Here is an 8,357-nt window from a genome sequence, read left to right as displayed (position 1 = left end):
AGGGAAATGTGTTGGTGGAGATGATGGTCTTTGACTCAGGCTATGCAATTGTCTACTTTAAGCGTCTTTTTAATTAAATTAATGCATTATCATTTATTTTCTAAGTGATTTCATTAAATATCTACCAAATTTCACCCACACCAACTTTTTTTAATAAAATTATTTTTCGTTCGCTCGATTTCTGTTCTTGTTATACTTACATAACAAATTATTTTCAATTTCTTGACGGTTTTTCTGCAAGGAATCCTTTCCCTATGACTTTCTCAGGTTTTCTTATACGAATTCATTCCAGTGAGACAGTTTTTCTCGAACGAATTTTTCTCAGTGAATTTCATAGTTTTTCTTTAACGAATTCTTTTCAATGTCGCACATAAATTCTTTTCCATGATCTTCACCGTTTTTCTCTCAACGGGTTCTTTTCAATGACTTTCACAATTTTTCTTCAACGAATTCCTGTCAAAGACAGTTTTTCGTAAGGAAATCTTTTTTAGTGAATTTCGTAGTTTTTCATAAAGGAAATCTTTTTAGTGGCTCTCATCGTCTTTCTTAAACGAATTCTTTACATTGTGTTTCACAGATTGTCGTAAAAGACTTTTCAGTGACTATAAATTTATCTTAAACGAACTGTTTAACAGCAAACTTCCCTTCAGGTTGGAAGGATGTCTCGTTTACATATCCCTTCGTGAACACTGTCTTTTGTATCCTAGATGCTCATCATCAGATCCACGACTTCACACAACTTGTGTTCTTTAGGTAACCTATTCTCTCTCGACAACTTTATGTAATTTGTAAAATTCTCTCTCTCTCTCTCTCTCTCTCTCTCTCTCTCTCTTCGTTAGTAGGATGAGTACATTGCATTTATGAGAAAGTTGAAAGGCTATAATTCTGTTATTACAGATTTCAAGGAAAGCTAATTTCCATTTTTAAATGCAGTATGGATCTCTCTCTCTCTCTCTCTCTCTCTCTCTCTCTCTCTCTCTCTCTCTCTCTCGTTAATAGGATTATAGTTCAAGTTCTCCCAATTCCAAGAAAGGCTAATTTCCACTTTGAAGTGCAGTATGAATTTCAGTACCTCTCTCTCTCTCTCTCTCTCTCTCTCTCTCTCTCTCTCTCATTCAAGCCAATAGGATGTGTACCAGCGTGTTTTCTGGGGGGAGTAGAGGGAGGGCTAAGGTGTAGGGAGGGGGTCCTGCAGCCTGACGGGGTGGGGTTTGAGCAGTGTCAACCTTGAGTCGAGTCCAGCGAGACGCTTCCCGTCTGGCATGACTCTGCCCCGAGAGAGTCTTGCAGCATTACTGGGGTAGGCAAGAGCGACAGATTCTTTCGGTGAAACTGGTGTGTCTGTGCGTGTTCTGTCTGTGTCCGTAACGCGGGGAAAGAAAAGCGAGGAGGAAATTAAGAGAGGAATTTCGCCTGCTAAACAAACTGTTCTGTTTGTGATCGCGATATCATCATTACTATGTGTGTCTGTGGAGTCTTTTCTCCCGCGTACTTGAGCCAGTTGGTCTCGAAATTGTAACGTTGTCTTTCAGTGGTCTTGACGATGGTTGCAAAGACCCTTTTCGTGGATGTCTTTCAGTGCTGAGAGAGGAAAGAGAGATTGGAAGTTTCGTCCTAGTTTGTGTAAAACAGTGCTGGATTCTTGGCGTAAATCTATTTCATTGCAAGAGATGAGTCAGAGATATTGATTCGACGAGCTCTCAGGAATATTTGATCATTCTGAAGGTAAGTTGTGTTTTCTCTCTCTCTCTCTCTCTCTCTCTCTCTCAGTTTGGTTTTAAATTAACTACTTTCTTGGTCTTTTTTAAACTACCGTTTGTAAATAGTATCTGATTCCAATACGAGAAAAAACGGGAGAGTTTGTTTTTTCTTATTATAGTGAATTTGCGTTTTCCTTAACGAATGATTTCGGTATTTATAGAAATCACTTCCTTGTGCAGCCTTCCGTAGAGAATCACGTACGCCCGTAAGAGTCGACAGTACAGAAAACTGAGTCTCTTTTTTTTTCCACAATTGAAAATGACGAATTTTGGAATTTAGTGTAAGTTCTGTAGCCAGCCGGATACTCTCTCTCTCTCTCTCTCTCTCTCTCTCTCTCTCTCTCTCTCTCTCTCTCTCTCTGATAGCAGCAGCAGCATTATTAGCAGGACCAACACAAGATTGTCGGCGGGACTCCACAGGGAAGCTGCTGCTGCCGCTGCTGCCCGCCTCTGTCTTACTATGTCAAGGTAAAAGGATCAATTGCCAAATACCCAGGGCGCTTTTCCCCCCCTGGTGCCCTGGAAGGGTCGATTTTGAGATCGTCTGCTGGTATTTTCGGGGAATGATATCCACGATGGATCTGGAATGAGTTTGAAAGTCGTTCCCCGAGTTGATAGCTTCTTGTTAGGTTACAAACGCCAGTTGTTTGATCCCCTTCATGGTTGGCTGAGAAAGGTAGGGATAAAGGTATCGAGTCCGGAGGTGCCTGGCAACACTGCAGTCAGTTTTAAGCGCGGCCAATCTTCATTGCCCTAACCTCCTCTCTCTCTCTCTCTCTCTCTCTCTCTCTCTCTCTCTCTCTCTCTCCTGCGTGGGATATATCTACTCTCATTTCAATGGTAGTCATATTACCTCTCTCTCTCTCTCTCTCTCTCTCTCTCTCTCTCTCTCTCTCTCCTGCGTGGATATATCTACTCTCATTTGCAATGGTAGTCATATTACCTCTCTCTCTCTCTCTCTCTCTCTCTCTCTCTCTCCTGCGTGGGATATATCTACTCTCATTTCAATGGTAGTCATATTACCCCCCCTCTCTCTCTCTCTCTCTCTCTCTCTCTCTCTCTCTCTCTCTCTCTCAGCGGTGTGATATAAATGCTACTCATTTGTGTGGGTGCTTTTTTTTCTCCCTTTCTCTCACTACAACGTGTGATACTGTAGTTTCGATTTGGCTCATATGCTCTCTCTCAACCTCAACGATTTGAGAGATATAAAGGCTACTCTTATTTCTGTGTTGATGCGATCTCTCTATCTCTCCAGCGTTAGTTAGTTCCAATGTGGATCTCTCTCTCTCTCTCTCTCTCTCTCTCTCTCTCTCTCTCTCACACACACACACACACACATACATTGTGTGACACTGTAGTTCCGATGTGAACGATATGCAATTACCTCATTTATTTTGGCCCGTCTTTACTCTTGTGCAGTCAGAGAGAGAGAGAGAGAGAGAGAGAGAGAGAGAGAGAGAGAATTATGCATATACTCCATTTATTTTGTCCCGTCTTTACGTTTGTGCAGTCATCATCCTTCCCCCTCATCCCCCCCTACCCTCTCTCTCTCTCTCTCTCTCTCTCTCTCTCTCTCTCTCAACATAATTGTCTTGATGAGCCGAAGGTACTAGTAAGCGCTTAATCCCCAGCACCGTTGCTTCATTGCTCACTCAAGCGTTCCTGGTTGCTCTCGAGGTCTTGGGTCGATTTTCGGATGATGGTGGTGATACAGATATCGGCCGTGTTGGTTCGAGGTGTTTGTGCTGTCAAGATTATTCGCTTGAATTAGGAAGTGATGGATCCCGTATTGATGATCATGAACCTGTAATAATAATAATAATAATAATAATAATAATAATAATAATAATAATAATAATAATAATGGAGAAACAAATCCACAGTTATGTAAATGTATATATATTCAAATTTAAAACCTTAAGGACAGCTTTCGAGAATCTGGTCGGTTCCAGAAAGCTGTCCTTAATGTTTTAAATTTGAATATATGTACAATTACATAACTTTGGATTTGTTTCTCTATTTGAAGACTCGTGCTACTATGATGATTTTTTAATTATAAAAATAATAATATTAATATTAATAATGATAATAATAATACGCAGAAGTGAGTAATAATAATAATAATAATTAGAGTGTCCGAATTTATAATGGCTGCCGACACATATTGAGCGGCTCGGTGTTCCGGCAAATAATAATAATAATAATAATAATAATAATAATAATAATAATAATAATAATAATAATAATAATAATAATAATAATAATGAACTTATAATAGATCCCGATACCTAGCGAGCGACTCGGTGTTGTCGTATGCAGGAGCCAGTATTTATAATAATAATAATAATAATAATAATAATAATAATAATAATAATAATAATAATAATAATAATACGAAGAAGAAGAAGAAAAGAAGAAAGAAGAAGAAGAAGAAGAAGAAGCAGCTATATTGAATAGGCAAGACGTATTCGTACACCTGGCTCATAAGCCATATTGAAAAGAGGGAGCATATTCATAAAACTGGCCACCTTTGGAGAGTCGTCTTCCACTGAGGTGTTTGCAAACGTAAGGACGTGTGAGATCGCTTAAGAGGGAGTCTGTAGGTCTACAGAGCTCGACAGGTTTCCAGTTCAGGCGATGCGAAGCGAAATCTAGCGTTCAGGGTGGGGGGACTAGATTATAGCGGCCACCGCTATAAATTAGCGTGTTTAGCCCTGCAGCCATCCATGAGCGAAAATATGCAAGCGTGCGTGTGTGTGTGTGTGTGTGAGAGAGAGAGAGAGAGAGAGAGAGAGAGAGAGAGAGAGGAGAGAGAGAGAGGTGTGTGGTTGGTTTATTATATTTATGAAACATTTATCTATTATCCGTGTAGTTAGTAATGCGCATTTAGTTTATGCTAGAGAGAGAGAGAGAGAGAGAAGAGAGAGAGAGAGAGAGAGAGAGGATTGGTCTATTATATTTATGGAGCATTTATCTATTATCCTTGTCGTTAGTAATACGCATATAGTTTATTGTGGGAGAGAGAGAGAGAGAGTTGAACTATTAAATTAATGAAACATTTTCCCATTATCCATATGGTTAGTAGCACTAATACAGTTTTTCTGTGAGAGAGAGAGAGAGATCATTTTTTGTTACCAGCATCAAAATTCCTGTTGAAGCCTTTATCCAATTTGACTGGGCTACCTGTAATTACATTTAGCTCTGAAACCATTACCTACTACCTTTAGTATTTTCTCCGGTCGTAATCATACTAGATGAATATGTAGAACATAGCATTCAGATAAGTTTGTAAAGTCGGTCTTTTACAAGTTACATTCACCATCAATTTGATAAGAGGCATGTTGATACTTGACTCATCTCTCTCTCTCTCTCTCTCTCTCTCTCTCTCTCTCTCTCTCTCACACACACACACACACACACACACACACACGCACACTTATAAACTGTATTTGTGTTACCAACGATATAGATATTGGAAAAATGCTTCATTAATTCAATAGTCTCTCTCTCTCTCTCTCTCTCTCTCTCTCTTCCCTTCTTATTCCTTTTCATCCTATTGTTCGTCTTCGTTATCCTTCAGGCTGCAAGAAGAAACGAGGTATCTTCTTGACTTTTTTTTTAAGAGTTTTTACAAAGACGCAATCAAAATAAGAGAAATTCAGGACACGGGTAAATCATTTTTATTATTAATAAGTATTCCGTTAAATAAAAATAATAAATTATAGAAATTATTTTATTGTTTATGATAAGTGTAGATTCGATGAGTATAATTTACAACTGACATAAGATTAATCTGTCATTATTTTTATTCGTGTGACGCCACGAAAAGTTCATCGTCATCTGCATAATCTTTTTCTTCGTCGCGGTTCATTTCCTCTTTTAACCGAATATATTTTTCTCTTTTCGCGTACAGAATATATTTAATATATTTACCATATTCAATAATCACTCATTTTGTTTTATTGCCGTTCAAGTCTTCCAATATTAGAAATGACAGATGAAATGCGAGAAGATTATTTTGCTGACTCAAGTTCTGTCACTCTTTAAAAGGAATTTAGTTAAATTCAAACGTAGAGTTTTCACCTCATTCTCTATTACCCATTCCCAAAAGCCATTTGAAATTAATGAGCTAATGACAGCTGCTGAAATCAATTCGATTTTGCAAGGTAAATTAAATATTCGAGTTTTCATTTCCAAAAACTACTTATATTAGAACGGTTTATAATTTGGTGTGACTCCAAAATTATTTTGAATGTGATATACTGTTTCATTTCTTGTGGATTTTTTGTATGTCAAGGTATTTAGTTCAGATGTTTAGTTTTTACAGACGATATGGAAATCGCGTCTTATGAAAAAAACAAAAAGATTGTTTGAATGCGTTTTTTGCAACTCAAGTCAGTTCTGGATAATCAAAGTTGAGTAAGTTCTGGTTAGGTTATAAACCCTTGTGTTCAGTTGTCAAGCTAATTTGAGATGCTACGTGTCTTTCCTCTCCCTTCTCACTGCTGTATGCCCATAAATGCAATTGCTCTAAAATAAATGAATAAATGAGAAAACAGAGAGGCAAACGAAACTGACTCAAACAACGAATGACGCACAGAAAGTACGAGGAAGAAATAAAATGCAAAACGCAAAACAAAACGTTCGGAATCGTCGCTCGTCGCAACCAGTTGCTTCTGCGTCTCAAAAAACAAAAACAGAAAATGTCAAAACTGAATCCTCAACAAGACGTTGTTCCAACAAGGAGGTGTTGCCTTCGATTTGTGTGCCCATGCGCGTGCGCGCGGTGAGGACCAACTGGAAGAATGCGGATTGGGCAGCCCGGGAGTATTACGCACGTAAAAAAAAAAGATGAGAGAAAACGATCTTTGCCTCCGTCCATAAACCCAGTGCAAAACGAAAGTAAAAGTGAAAAGCGAGAGAAGGTTTCAAACAATGTCAGGAATGTGGAAAGAGAGAGAGAGAGAGAGAGAGAGAGAGAGAGAGAGAGAGAGAGAGAGAATGAAGGTAGTGATTACCCATTTCAAGAAATACATGGCGTTAAAAGACATGTTGTAGAATTAGAGCAAATTGTTTTCTGAGAGAGAGAGAGAGAGAGAGAGAGAGGGTGCACTAACTTACCCTAAAAGCTCATCACTTTCATGTACCTGTTACAAACCATTAATGTGCTTACGATGACAAAGGTAGAAATTGATGATTGATGTTTTCATTTTGGTCCTGAGAGAGAGAGAGAGAGAGAGAGAGAGAGAGAGAGAAATACAAACTGACGTCTCTCACGCCATTCAGATAAGGAAACAAGTTACCTTGGCGCCTATAAGTGTATTATTTCTTTAGAGAGAGAGGAGATAAAATCAAAAGAAAGTGAACGCCCCCAATGGAAAAAGGTTGAACAAGGGCTGTTGGGACGATACGGATCGATCCAGTCATGGTGCAGCAAAATACAATTTAGAAAGTTGTAATTTTTTTTTTTTTTTTTTTTTAGCATATTTTCTTTGCCTTTTCGTTCTCCTTTGCTGTTGTTTTGCGTGTAGGAATTGTATATAGCTTTTATGTCTCGAAAATATGCAGTTTGAGTTAACTTTTATAATGATTATAATGATGTATTTTTTACGATTTTTTTTTTTTCCATCTCCTTTCTTGTTGTTTTACTTGCAGGAATTTTAGCTTTTATTATTGGAAAACTTGCAGCTTGCGATTACTTTAATTAAAATTATTATTTTTATTATTATTATTATTATTATTAATTATTATTATTATTATTATTATTATTATTATTATTATTATTATTATTATTATGAAAAGATTCTCTTTTTTGCATATTTTCTCTTTCCTGTCTTTCCCCGATTTCATGCCGTTCATGAATAGACTATTATTATTAAGAGCGTATTATTATTATGATTGGAAATTAAGAAACTTATGAATTAAAAATTATTATTATTATATTATTATTATTATTATTATTATTATTATTATTATTATTATTATTATTATTATTATATTATTATTATTATTATTATTATTTAAAAAATATCCACAATTATATATTAAAAATATATTTCTATGTAAAAATATATTATTATTATATTACTGCAACTACTACTACCACAGTAAAAAACAGATTGTTGGTTTAATTGTGACTTACAAACCTTTATTTGATTATTATTATTATTATTATTATTTTATGATTATTATTATAAGAGAAAACGTTCCCTCCGTGAAGAGGGACATTCGCCTTGACGTTATACAGATCGGAACAGTTCTCGGCCAATTTAAAAAAAAAATAACATTCCAGAAGGGAAAACAGAGAGAGAGAGAGAGAGAGAGAGAGAGAGAGAGAGAGAGAGAGAGTGCGAGAGAGAGAAGCAATGTCGACTGCTAGGACCGCATTCCTTCAGTTCTTCTGCCAAGGCCGATGGAACGAGCGCCATGGTACCTTCAACTAGCCCAGTCCCGGAGGAACTGGGAAATAGATTGTAAATTTTTTGTTAAAACGCTACTGAAAACCGAAGCAGAGAGAATTCCGGAGCTCATCGTGTGTGGTTTTATATATATATATATATATATATATATATATACATATATATTATATATATGTAT

General features: G+C 36.9%; 1 protein-coding gene across 1 annotated transcript in view; it reads left to right on the top strand.

The window, feature by feature from the left end:
- The first annotated feature begins 1,232 nt into the window (after window positions 1-1,232).
- The window catches only part of LOC135194967 (venom allergen 5.01-like), a 134,384-nt gene continuing 127,259 nt past the window's right edge, over window positions 1,233-8,357 (top strand). Inside the window, 1 exon segment of the mRNA XM_064221212.1 lies at window positions 1,233-1,725. The gene's annotated coding sequence lies outside the window, so the exon portion shown is untranslated.

This window comes from Macrobrachium nipponense, chromosome 20 (assembly GCF_015104395.2).
Source record: "Macrobrachium nipponense isolate FS-2020 chromosome 20, ASM1510439v2, whole genome shotgun sequence".
NCBI classification, from domain to species: domain Eukaryota; kingdom Metazoa; phylum Arthropoda; class Malacostraca; order Decapoda; family Palaemonidae; genus Macrobrachium; species Macrobrachium nipponense.
The sequence above is the reverse complement of the archived record's forward strand: the minus strand, read 5'-3'. Positions and strand labels throughout refer to the sequence as shown.